Here is a 14,140-nt window from a genome sequence, read left to right as displayed (position 1 = left end):
TTTGGACCAATTGCTTTTTTGCCTGCTGCCCAGTCAACAGCCTAGGGATTCTTTTTATTGCTATTCCGAGCTGCGACAATTATTTCTTGGATTCCATATATTCATCTTTTTTCATTTCTATTTTCATTTTCTTAGAGCATATACTCAAGTGATTTTTTTTCCCCTCCACAAAGGGAGGTAAATATTGAGTTTGTTCAGTCTGACTTGCAGACTGATAAATTGGCTGGGTTTAGAATTCTATGTTCCAATCCACTTTCTGTTCACATTTTGAAGCCATTGTTCCATTGTATTCCAGCCTAAGGTTGGAGAATCTGAAAGCCAATATGATTCCCTTCTCTGCAAATGAGTTGTTTTGGCTCTCAGGAAGCTTTTAAGAGTTTTCTCTTTAACATAGTGCACAGAAATTTCATTAGGATGTGTGAGTTCACGGTGAATGTTTTTTGAAAAGCATTCAATTATTTAACCAACAGGCATTTTGATATCCTATTACATGGTCAGCAGTGCTGAAGACATATGGGGTACATATAAGAGGAAGACAATTATTTCTCAGAGAGCTTTAATCTATAGGAGAACACTTGGAGACTAGCTGAAGAATGAATTCTTAAATGGCTCTTACATAATGAATTCATAATGAGCCAAATTGGATTCAGACCTTTATTTTGTGTCTAATGAGATTGTGTTTAGTAAAGTCTATTTATTTTTGCACCTTCTGGTAAAAATATTAAATTCTGTGACTTTGTGACAAGGGAAAAAAATCAGCCATTCCCTTGCTCCAAGCCTCTTTTTGCTAAAACTCAGTTACCTTTTCTACTAATCTTTCCCCATTACTGTCGTGAAAAAATAATTTAAAAATAAATATTTCAAATCATATTATGACAGGCCAGTTCTTTAGCAAACGACGACAGAAGTTGAAATTTTTTTCATTTCCTCTTTTTGGCTTGTCCTGCAGCTAGTTTGGTTTATGTATACTTTTATATATAAATTATATAATAATAAATATATATAATGAAGTATATTATTATACTTTCTTTTAGGGTCATAGAACCCACATTCCCTTACCTATGTATCTGTACCAGCAAAGAAAATTAAACCATGAGCATTTTTGTCTTTTTCTTGTGAGTACATTCTTAGATCACTTAGACCACAAAGGCCAGACTCCCACCATCACAGTGAGTAATGACATTATCTCCTTTTAAAGTAGATAAGAATAGATGAAATATGACTGAAACAAAGAACTGAGATGGTTTTCCCCCAAAAATGAATAAAGTGGGAATACTACCTCCGGATGTCTTTATAATCTCTGTGTCCCCAATAAAAGAAGATGATCAAGGAATATTCTAGAGAAATGGTATATAAAAGCCTGGGAAAAGAGCTTACTTCTTTTACGAAAAGGCCTTGAGTTACCTTAAATTTGTGTTTCTCAATCCTAGTGTGATTCAGAATCCTCTGGAGATGCTTGGGCAAAATACTCTGGGTCCCACCCTTGGAATATCTTGGAGCAGGTAGAGCTGGCTTTCTCCACTCCCAGCCCCAGAGACCTTCCAAAAAAATTCTTTGAGTTTTTTTTTTTTTTGATAGATCTTGATCTGGCAGTTAAAAACCTGAGGATACGTATTGCAAAAGAACAGCTAACTGCTATTGCCAAGTACTTGCCACCCACCCCACCCTGGAAAGATGTTGCTCTGTTCTGTTTATCTTTCTTTACTTATCTGTTACTAACTCTGACTGCTAACTGCTGTTGACTTAGTTAGATGATATATGACAAAATTTCGCTTTGGGAGGTTCTCAGACAAACAGTGGGAAGACAAATCTTACCTTTTTTTTAAGATTTTATATATTTATTTGACAGAGAGAGAGAGATCTCAAGTAGGCAGAGAGGCAGGCAGAGAGAAGGGGAAGCGGCTCCCCACTAAGCAGAGAGCCCAACGGGGAGGCTCCATCCAAAGACCCTGAGACCGTGACTGTGATGGTGACCAAGCCCAAGGTAGAGGCTTAACCCACTGAGCCATCCAGGCATCCTGGAAGACAAATCTTAAAGCAGAGGAAACTGAAGTCCTAACCGTGGATGTGTGGGTACATACGTTCTAACACACACAGATATCACCCTGTTACATATACATACATGCACGAGACTTGTTACTTTAAAGATGAGGCTTTGCAATGAAATGGGAACATCAGAATTTCCTTCTGATGTATGACTAATCAGGAAGTCATCTAGCCATGAGAGGATGAAACAATTTGAAAGACAATGGGAAAATGAGATAAAATACTAGGATTTCAGCATAGAGAGGAACTATATGGTCATTAAGTCCCATCCTTTCTGTGGTGGTTTAATGTCCCCCACTAACCCACTGATCAAGTGGACATCACCTAAAATTTGAATTTTTCAAGGGATGGGGGAATTCAGTGATTCCAGAGGTCATTCATTCCACTTTTGTTCGACCCCTTTAGAAATTTCTTCTTTACATTGACAGGAAAATCTGTGTCCTTTACTTTCACCTTAACATCTATTTTTTCTGATATTAATATAGTCACAACCTTTTTTTTTAAAATTTTTCCTATCTTTCCATTTTCTTTTTTTTTTTTTAAGATTTTATTTATTCATTTGAGAGAAATACAGAGAGAGAGAGAGCACAAGTAGGGGGAGAGGCAGAGGGAGAAGCAGACTCCTGCAGAGCCAGTAGCCAGGCATGGGGTTCGATCCCAGGACCTGGAGATCACGACCTGAGCCAAAGGCAAATGCCCAACCATCTGAGCCACCCAGGAGTCCCTATCTTTCCATTTTCAACTCTGTTTCAGGTATATCTTAGAAAATGACATATACCTAGATTTTAAAAATCTGTGCAACTAACTTTGTCTTTAAAACTGAGTGTGTTCCATTTAGAATTCTATTTGAACATGTTTCTGCTGTTTATTTCATACTTTCTTTTTTTTTAAATTATTTTATACTTTCTATCTGTTCTATCTTTCTGTTTTTATTTCTTGTGTCCTTTTTTGTCTTTTAAAAAATTCATTCTGCTTTTTCCTCCCCTTCATTTTATTTTTATCCATCTGGTAGTTTGGAGATTATATACGCTATTTTTATTTGTTCTAGAAAAGTTACCAATATTTAGATTCACTGGTAATTTTATTGATGTATTTTTCTTTGGAGACATCTCTAGTCAAATCTCTTGTGTATATTTTTTTCTCCCTGTCCATTTTTAAAAATTGGGTTATCTGCCTTGTTATTAATGAGTTATAAGAGATTTCATATATTCTGGATACAAGACCCATTTTTTCCCTAAAGATTTGATTTTTAAGTAATCTCTACACCCAATATGGGGCTCAAACTCACAACCTTGAGATCAAGAATTGCATGTGCTACTGACTGAGCCAGCCAGGCACCCCTGGATATAAGACCTTTTCCCAATATATGATTTACAGTTATTTTCTCCCATTCTGTGGGTTATCTTTTCACTTTCTTGATAGTGTCCACTGAAGCACATTTTTTAGTTTTGGTAAGCTCCAACTTATCTACTTTTTCTGTTGTCACTTGTGCCATATCACTTTCATGCCATATCTGAGAAAACATTGCCTAATCCAAGGTCAAAAAGACTTGCTCCTATGTTTCCTTTTAGAATTTCATATAACTTTTACATTTAGGTCTTAGATCCATTCTGAGTTCTTTTTTTTTTTAATATTTTATTTATTTATTTGAGAGAGAGTGTGTGCACATGAGAGAGGGAGAGGTAGAGGGGGAGGGAGAGAGAGAATCCCAAGCAGACTCAAATATCATCATAAAATACTAGCAAACTGAAATAAGGTCTTGTACACCAAGACCAAGTGGGATTTAACACAGGAATGCAAAATTGGCTTAACATATGAAAACCAAACAATGTGATAGACTATGTTAACAGAATAAGGGACGAAAACCACATGAACATCTCAATAGAAATAATACATACTCCAGAAAGAAAGAAACTAGGACATGTAAGATTCTAAGGAAGTGTATAGAAATAAAACTTGAGTCAAAATGTCATTGACTAGGGGCGCCTGGCTGACTCAGTCGGTAGAGTATGAAATTATTGATCTCGGGGTTGTGAGTTCAAGCCTCATGCTGGGTGTAGAGATTATTTAAAAATAAAATCTTAAAAAAAAACCCAAACTATTGTTGACTAGAACAAAAAGCGTATGAAAATCAACCAAGAGGAAGGATGTTGTTGGCTCTGTATTTTTTATAGATGGCCTTTAACAAATTGAGGATTTTTTTCTTGTATCTCTAGTTTGCTGAGTGTTTTTCCATGAAATGTTATTGGGTTGTATCAAATGCCTTTCTACCTCTGTTGAGATGATCACGTGGTTTGAGTCTGTATTCATAAGGGATTTTTGTCTGTAGTTTTCTTCTGATACCTTTGTCTAATGGTATTAGGGAATACTGGCCTCATAGAATGAGCTGGGAAGTAGACCCATCTGTTCTATTTTTTGGAAAGAGTTTGTAAAGAATTGATGTTAATTCTTTCTTAAAGGTTGGTAGAACTGGGGCGCCTGGGTCCCTCAGTGGGTTAAAGCCTCTACCTTTGGCTCAGGTCATGATCTCAGGATCCTGGGATCGATCCTGGGCTCTCTGCTCAGCAGGGAGCCTGCTTCCCCTCTCTCTCTGCCTACTTGTGATCTCTCTGTGTGTCAAATAAATGAATAAAATCTTAAAAGAAAAAAAAAAGGTTGGTACGACTCACTAGTGAATGCCATGTGGGCTTGAGTTTTGCTTCATAGAAGGAAGTTTTTTATTGTTGCTCATTCAATCTCCTTACTTCTTATAGCTCTATGCAGATTTCTCTCTCTCTCTCTCTCTCTCTTTTGAGTCACTTTTGGTAATGGTGTTTTTCTAGTAATTTGTTCTTCATTTGTTTATGTGATTTTTTGACATACATAGTAGTTCCCCATAGCACTTTTTATTTCTAAGCAGTTAGAAGTGATATCCCCTCTTTCACTCTTTTTTTTTTTTTTTTTTTAATTAAGCAACCTTTACACCCAATGTGGGGCTCTAACTCATGACCCCAAGGTCAAGAGCTGCATGCTTTACTGACTGCGCCAGGCAGGGACCTTTCTTTTCTTTTTTCTTTTCTTTTCTTCTCCTTTCTTTTCTTTTTTTTCCTCTTCTTTTCTTTCTTCCTTCATTTCTTTCTCTTTTGAGAGTGAGCAGGTGGGGAGGAGCAGAGGGAAAGAGAGAGAGAGAGAATCTTAAGCAGGCGCCACACTCAGTGTGAAGCCTATGCTGAGTTCGAACTCACAACCCTGAGATCATGACCTGAGTTGAAATCGAGAACTGGATGCTTAACCAACTGAGCCACCCAGGTGCCCCGATTTCATTCTTGATTTTAGCAATTTGAGTCTCTCTTTTTTTCTTTGTCAGTCTAGCTGAAGTTTTTTTTTTTGTTTGTTTTTGTTTTTAAGATTTTATTTATTCACTTGACAGAGAGAGAGATCACAAGTAGGCAGGGAGGCAGGCAGAGAGAGAGGAGGAAGCAGGCTCTCCGCAGAGCACAGAGCCCGATGCGGGGCTGGATCCCACGACTCTGGGATCATGACCTGAGCCGAAGGCAGAGGCTTTAACCCACTGAGCCACCCAGGCGCCCCGAGTCTAGCTGAAGTTCTGTCAATTTTGTATACCTTTTCAAACAAGTGAAGCTTCCAGTTTCATTAATTTTATCCATTAATTTTTCAAAATTCTCTGTTTACCTTATTTCCTTGCTAATCTTTATGATTTTGTTCCTTCGCTTGCTTTGTGTTTAGTGTGCTCTTTTTTCTTTTTTTCCCTAGTTTCTTTTTTTTTTTTTTAATATTTTATTAATTTGACAGAGAGAAATCACAGCTAGGCAGAGAGGCAGGCAGAGAGAGAGGAGGAAGCAGGCTCCCCGCGGAGCAAAGAGCCGGATGTGGGGCTCGATCCCAGGACTCTGGGATCATAACCTGAGCAGAAGGCAGAGGCTTTAACCCACTGAGCCACCTAGGCGCCCCTTTTCCCTAGTTTCTTTTTTTTTTCTTTTTTCTTTTTTTTTTTTACATCCTCCCACCCCCCTCCCTCCCCGCCTTCCCTAGTTTCTTAAAGTAGAGGTTTAGGCTTTTGATTTGGGAATTTTCTTTTCCTTTCTTTTTTTCTTTCTTCTTCTTTTTTTAACCTGCATGTTGTTACTATTTTATTATCTCTCTCTCTTTTTTTTTATTAACATATAATGTATTATTTGCCTCAGGGGTGCAAGTCTGTGAATCATCAGGCTTACACATTTCACAGCACTCAGCATAGCACATACCCTCCCCAATGTCCATAACCCAGCCACCCATAGGCATTTATTTGTAAGTATAAATTTCCCTCTTAGCCCTGTTCTTCCTATATCCCATAAGCCTTGGTATGTTGTGTTTCATTTTGATTCATGTCAAAGTATTTTTAAATTTCCCTTGAGATTTCTTTTTTGATCCTTTGGTTATTTAGGAATATATTATTTAATTTCCATATATTTGTGAATATTCTAAATTTCTTCTGTTATTGATTTCTAATTTTGTTCCATATTGGTCACACACACACACACACACACACACACACACGTACACAACGATTTTAATACTGATTTCTTAATTTACTGAGACTTGTTTTATGCCCTAGCAAATGCTATTTGGAGAATGTTCCAGGTGCACTTGAGGAAAACAACAATCTCTGTTGTTATTGGATGGAATGTTCTGTATATATCTATTAGGTCTAGTTGATTTATAATGTCATTTACTTTTTTGGTCCTTTAAAATTATGCTTGGTTCTTTCCTTTCTTTCTATCTTTTTTTTTTTAAGATTTTATTTATTTATTTGGCAGACAGAGATCACAAGTAGGCAGAGAGGTAGGCAGAGAGGCAGGCAGAGAGAGAGAGGAAAGCAGGCTCCCTGCTAAGCAGAGAGTCTGATGCAGGGCTTGATCCCCAGACTCTGGGATCATGACCTGAGCTGGAGGCAGAATCTTTCTTTTTTTTTTTTTTTTGAGATTTTTTTATTTTTAACTAATCCCTACACCCAGTGCGGGGCTTGAACTTACAACCCCAAGATCCAGAGTCAAATGTCCACTGACTGAGCCAGTCAGGCACTCCGATATGTTTGGTTATTTTCAATTAGCTCTTTCTCTCTAAGCATAGTTTGTCTCCCTTTTTTATTTCTATATACATGTTAAGAAAACTTATTTTATATTTAGTATCATAATTCCAGTTAATGCAAATTTTTGTAGAGAGAGTCTGCTGTTGGCTCTCACTCACGTTGCTTTGTTTTCTTGAACATTATGTAATACTTGCCAGAGAATTTCTGTTCTTTGGAACTTAATCCGTGGAAATTCTTTAAGGCCTTTCAGGTATGTTCTTTCATAAGAGATTTGGCTTGCTTGTCTGGGTGCCCAAAGTTACTTTAACCTTTTAGACTGAGGTTTTTTTAAAGCTGGTAGGTAGTTGGAATTGAGGCCAAACCTTCCAGGAGGCCTCCTGAGGATGACATGTCAGCAGGGCAGATTTTCCCTGCTCCATCTAATGCTGAAGTCACTGTAGCAAGTTTCCTTGTTGTCATTTTCATCAGAGCAAATTTGTCATTTATCATGACATCGATACCATAGTCCTCGGGGTTTCCAGCTTTACACAGGGTATCATTCTAGATTCTGCACACGTTGGGCCGGCCCTGAAATTTAGCTTCTAATTTTTGTACCCTGAAAGGCTGGCTACCAAAGGAAAGCTCAAGGTCACTAGAGTTGGGCAGATGGCCTCAAGGTGAAAACCAACCTCAGGGCTATTTTTCCTATCTGGATTTCAACTTTCATTTCCTTTTTGGTTTGTGAGGCTTTTTTACTGCAATTTCAGTGATGCATTTATAAATACTTTTTTTTTTTAATTTTTATTCAGCAGTTTTAGTTATTTCTTTGGGAGAGCTATTTAAGGTATACAGTTCATCATACTGCCCTATATTACCCATTAGTCCGCAGAAGCACAGCAACTTCTACAATTTGGAGAAAAGAACCTATTAAAAAGTTGCTACTTTTGACTACCTTTTTGATGCATCTCACAATCTAAAAAAACACCTCCTTAAGAGGAAGTGCTTGGGGAATGATCATTCCCACCACTCACCCTTAGCGCCTCCACTCCTGTGTCCACTCAGTCTCCTTAATGTCAAAGTCTTGGGTCAGAAAGAGAGTGTTCCCAAGGCAGAGGGCAGCAAGAAGAATGAATATGTGAAGATATGGGGTGTCTGGGGGGCACAGTCAGTTGAGATCCAACTCTCAGGTCATGATCTCAGGCTTGTGAGATGGAGCCCCCAGTCAGGCTCAGTGCTCAGAGTGGACTCTGCTTGGAGCCTTTCTCCCTCTCCATTTGCCCCTCCCTCTCCTCTAAAATAAGCAAAGGCTCTTCAAAAAAATATATGTGACCATCGACAGCAGGAAGAGAGTGCCAAGCTAAAGGTCAGGAGCAGGTGGATAGTCAGGTTAAAACAAAGAAGGAAAATATAAGCATTAGGGTAAGAGACAAGGGACATGGCTATGTAGAATTAGAGTGCCCCAGGAGAGCCCTCCAAGATTTGAGGTCAGTTTTATGTCTCCCCCACTTCCTTAAGCAGTGCCTTTGTTTCTTTCCCACTGTAGTATGAGAACTTCACTTTGAAAGTTGCTAGCAAAGCCATGCCCACCTTCCCTCCCTCCCTCCCTCCATGGCAGACCCTGTCATTCCACTAATGCAGTCAGCACTGCTCCAGCTTTGCCCTTTGACTCATTTTAAGCCATCATCTGGAACATTCCAATTCTTTCCCACAAATAACACTCCCTCACATGTCCCCCATTTCTTATCTTATTAGATGTGCTTTTAAAACAAAAAACAAAACACAGGGGAGCTGGGTGGCTCCGTCGTTAAATCGTCTGCCTTCGGCTCAGGTCACGATCCCAGGGATCATGTGGGATTGAGCCCCACATCCGGCTCCCTACTTGGAGGGAAGCCTTCTTCTTCCTCTCCCAACAACCCCCCCCCACCTTGTGTTGCGTCTGTCGTTCTCTCTCCCTGTCAAATAAATAAATAAAATCTTGAAATTAAAATTAAATTAAAAAGTAAAATAAAATAAAATAAAACTGAGTGCATGAACACACATTTATCATCTCACTTTATTAGTTTAATCCCACCACTCTGGCCAACAAGAGCTCTTAGTCCTGATTCTATCTTCATCAGTATTTCTTCCTTTCCTTGACGTTTGCAGCTTTGATGAGTACTTTGCTATCTATCACTCCAAATCACTGATGAAATATTTAGCTAGATCAAGGTTTATGATCTGGAAATTTCCTTCCAAGTTGATGTGGGCACATTACTCAATACCCTTTAAAGGGTATGATTGTTCAACCAGTTATCAGTCCACCTTAGTTGTATTTGTACCCAGAACAAGTCTGCATGGATGATGTATGTTCTTGTCGGCAACCTTGTCACAAGTACCTGTTCTGCCTACTACCAGGACAGCAACCAGCTCAGAAGAGCGAAACCAAGACAAGTTCAACGAGACTTATTCTTGATGCAACCAGTTTAGAGCCTAGCAATCTCAGCTACCTTTTGAAGTGACTCACCAACACCCTTTACTTAATCCGCTCCAGAAGAATCCTCTCCAGGTGACAAGACTGTCGCTGAACTCACCAGTGTAGGGTTATGGACTGTGCTTCCTTCCCTCTTTTGAAAATCAAAAAACCATTTAAACCCATTGAAATCATTTAGCTTACCCGGTTGAACTTCTATTAGGTAGGCAGCTCTAAAAGGAGACCTAAAGCACAGGGGCTTAAGCAGAAACATAGAAGTTTCTTTGTCTCTCACAGAAGAGCTGGGCGGGTGTTTCTGGTTGTTATGGCAGCTTCATAGGCATCAGGGACCCCGCATCCTCCTCTCCTCTTGCTTTGGCATTTCTTAACGGTTGGCTTTGACGTCACAGTATAAGATGGCTTTACCTGCTCCTTCTCTCCTCTTCTTTGAGCCACTGGGAAGACAAAAAGGAAGGAAGGGAGGGCATGCTCTTTCTTTTAATGTGAATGACTCAGAAAGCGCAGACATCACCTTTGTTTTTATTTTATTGGTCATAACTTAATCCCGGAGCCACATCTAGTTGAAAAAGAGGCTGGAAAATGATTGTTTTCATCTCAAATAGCTGAGGACATGCCTACAGTGACCAACTCATCCCAGCTTACCGGGTCTCTTCCAGTTCTAGCACTGAAAGTACTGCGTCCTAGGAACCTTCCCAGTTTGAGGCAAACAGGAAAGATGGTCACCCTATATCTACCTAAAACTGGGGGGTTCTTAAAAAAGAAGAGGAAAACAGTTTTTGGTGGACCACCTTGGTCCACCAATTGGTGGTCTCTTCCTTACTCCCCAATTTGTCCTATGGACCCACTATTTCTTGCTGTATGTGGGGCTGCCTTTCCTTCTTTTATCTTCAAGATTTTTCTCCATGAAAAAGGAGACTGGGGCTCCTGGGTGATTCAGGCAGTTATGTATCTGACTCTGGCTCGGGTCGTGATTTTGGGGTCTTGGGGTTGAGCCCTGAGTTAGGTTCCAAGCCCAGCAAGAAGTCTGCATCTCCCTCTCCCTCTGTCCCTAACCCCGGCTAGTTCTCTCTGCTCTCTCTCAAACAAATAAATGAAATCTTAAAAAAAAAAAAAAAAGGAAATAAAAGAAATGGAGGACTTAAGCAGAGTAGGTGTTAGAGTCTGCTTCTCCTTATTATCTGTCCCACGGCATCTACTGTCCATTCTCCCTTCTGTTGCCTCTCCCTGAACAGTTACTTACAGTCTCTTTTGCTGATCTTGGCATTGAAAAAAAAAAAAAAAAGGCCCTTACACAATTCACAAAAGAATACATAAAAATAGCCAAGAAGAAGATGAATAGGTGCTTAATGCCACTGGTAATTAGGGAAACTGTCTGTCTGTCTGTCTATCTATCTATGATCTATTCATTCATCCATCCTGTGTTGCTTTTCCAGAAGGTTTTATAGATTCTCATTCAGTTGGGTTTCTCTAGCATTACGCTTGTTGCTCACTTTTTCTTTCTTCTCCACTAATTTTTGTTCTAGTCAACAATAGCTTTATTTAAGGATTTTATTTATTTATTTATTTTTAAAAGATTTTGCTTATTTATTTGACAGAGAGAGACATAGCAAGAGAGGGAACACAAGCAGGGGGAGTGGGAGAGGGAGAAACAGGTTTCCCACTGAGCAGAGAAACTGATGCGGGGCTCAATCCCAGGACCCGGGGATCATAACGCGAGCCGAAGGCAGATGCTTAATGATTGAGCCACCTAGGCACCACTTAAGATTTTATTTTTAAGTAATCTCTACACCCACAAGGGGCTTGAACTCACAACCCCGAGATCAAGACTCACATGCTCTACCGACTGAGTCAGTCAGGCGCATCTAGTCAATGATATTTTGATTCAAGTTTTATTTCTATACATTTCCTTGGAACCTTACATTTCCTAGTTTCTGTCTTTCTGGAGTGTATATTATTTCTTCCAATGGATCTAGGAAATTTACCTCTTCTCTCAAGTGGCATCAGAATAATATTAAATCGTTCTTTTGGCAGGAAAAATATGAATGCAGAAACATGAGTATCCCTTTAAGAAGGAATCAGCTTTTGATGAATGGAAAGTGAGGAAGCGATCTCATGACTCTTTGTTTATTCAGGTGCCGTACAGTAAATCGCCTCTGTTCCAGAATATTTCCAAGGCTCATGAGTTACATAGTTCATTTCAAAGCTTGCCTGGGCAGACTAAGATCGAGGGTCCCTGCAGACAGCATTCGGCTCTACTCTGGCTTTCCCTCCTGAAGTTATTTGCATTTTGCTTATTGTCCCTCAAGCTCCAAGGAGATGAACACTCTCAGACATGTTACAGAGTCATCCTTTATCTCTTAAAATGAAACACTATCCTTCATGCACTTGCACACCTCTAGGTTTGTCAACAGTGTCTTAGATAACCTCCCAGAGCATATGTGGCTGCACAAGAGAATGAGAACCTACTCACAGGCAGAATCTGACAGATGAATGGAAAGAGAACACGTTACTCCTGTCTCTGAGGCCGGCTCTATCCTGCCTTGTCATAGGTTATTTACTGTAGCCCCAGACTTTTTTGCTTACTCTTATAGGATCTGGGCTTCTGTACTAGTATACAAAAAAGCCTCCGGCAGTAAGGGTGTCCCTCATGTCGGTGGGTTCCCGGTCAAGAACAGCCCTTGTCAGTAACGGGATTTTGAGAAGGCAAGATCAGATCTGGCCCTTCCATATCCGCAGGCTGGACTTGGAACCCCAGGCGGCAGGGAGGATAGGAAAGAAGGCAATACAACCAACAATCCAGATGTGGAAACAGTGGTTGATCCCTCCAGACTCTGGGCCAATCTGGTAAACCAAGAGATCATCTACGGAAGGCAAAATCAGAACAGTTCTCAAGATTCTTTGGTTGGGTCCGTCCCCACAAGTCCTCCTTCACTGCAGTCTCTTCTGGAGAGTTGGAACGCCCCCTCCCCCAACACTTTTAGAAGCCTTGGGAAAAAACTCACAGAATGGTCCCTATCATTCTATAATAAAGGCTATTGTTCCATGCACTCTGAAGCTTTAGTTAATTTTTGAATATAAGTAGTCCCTTCCAATGAAGGCTATCACATATTTCAGGAAGGCCCCTCAGATTGCAAAACAAATAGGAGGGAAGAAAAGAAACCTGGACGAAAACGGCAATGGAGAAAGCAATAGAAAATTTAAACCAAAAAACCCCCCGAAAATACCATCCTTAAAAAGATAAAAGGGGACATTTCACTTTGCAATAAGAACAGGAGTTTCTGAAAAAGAATAATTAGAGAACAAGAAAAAGCATATAATTAAAATATATCATCTAACTATACTATATAAATATAATAGAATACATAGAAGATGATGTTGAAAAAAATCCCCAAGAAGGTAGGTTTAAAAGGCAAAGATGGAGAAATCAGGACGATAGGAGGAATAAGACGAGAGCACTGCAGGCCTATCATAAGAATCCAACATCTGCTAATAGGAATTCCAGAAAACAGAACAAGGAAACTGAAGGGAAGGATCTGCATCTCTAGATTACATGGGCCACCCAAATAAATGCCCAGCCAAACAGATGAGAAAGGCTCCCATGGAGGACCATTATCATGACATCTCAGAACCCAAGAGAGGAAGAGGAGATCCTACATGCTTCCAGATTGGGATGGGGAGTGGAAGGGAATCACACGGAAAGTACGAGAAAAATAAGAACTGGATTTTAGAAAGCTAACAGTGGAGGCTGAGGAAGAATGATGTGGTCGGTTGTGTTGTTCACATCTTTTTTATCTTCATGGATCTTCTGTCTATTTTTCCTGTCAGTTACCAAGAAAGAAGAAAGTTGAAGTTTCCACTACAATCAGGAATGTGACTGTCCTTTCAGCTCTAACAATCGCTGTTGAGGACTGCCGCATATTCTCAGAGAATCTACCCCTTCCCATGATGGAATACCTCTCTGGGTCCCTAATAATAGTCCTTGCTCCGCAGTCCAGTTTATCTGGGTTAATATGGCTACGGTGTCCTCCTTTTACTTCCTGTTTATTTTCATCTTTCTCCATCTAAGCACATTTGTTTAAAAGATTTTATTTATTTATTTGATAAAGAGAGTGATCACAAGTAGGCAGAGCGGCAGGAAGAGAGAGAGGGGGAAGCAGCTCCCCACTGAGCAGAGAGCCCGATGTGGAGCTCGATGTGGAGCTCGATCCTAGGACTCTGAGATCATGACCTGAGCTGGAGGCAGAGGCTTAATCCACTGAGCCACCCAGGTGCCCCTCCATCTAAGCACATTTAATGTGATTATTGGTATGATGCAACTGGGTTAAATCCTACTATCTTGCTAGCTGATCTTTTCTACCTGTTCTTTGTTTCCTTTTTCCAATTTTTCTGCCCTCTCTTCGGTGATTTGAACACTCTCTGGGATGCCATTTTATCTCTACTACAAGTATTAGGGATACTTCCTTAAAAATTTTTTTAGTGGTTGCCCTAGGGTTTATAATATATTTTTTAAATTAATCAGAATCATCTTGAACTATCTAGAGCACTTCACACAATGGCTTTACAATCCTGTATTCTCA

General features: G+C 39.8%; 1 non-coding gene across 1 annotated transcript; it reads left to right on the top strand.

Moving 5' to 3' along the window:
- The first annotated feature begins 4,030 nt into the window (after positions 1-4,030).
- On the top strand, positions 4,031-4,103 carry TRNAN-AUU. Its single transcript has one exon. It is a non-coding gene; the product is annotated as a tRNA-Asn (tRNA).
- The last annotated feature ends 10,037 nt before the right edge of the window (positions 4,104-14,140 follow it).

This window comes from Meles meles, chromosome 12, assembly GCF_922984935.1.
Source record: "Meles meles chromosome 12, mMelMel3.1 paternal haplotype, whole genome shotgun sequence".
NCBI classification, from domain to species: domain Eukaryota; kingdom Metazoa; phylum Chordata; class Mammalia; order Carnivora; family Mustelidae; genus Meles; species Meles meles.
Note: the sequence above shows the minus strand (reverse complement) of the source record. Positions and strands in the feature narration are given on the sequence as shown.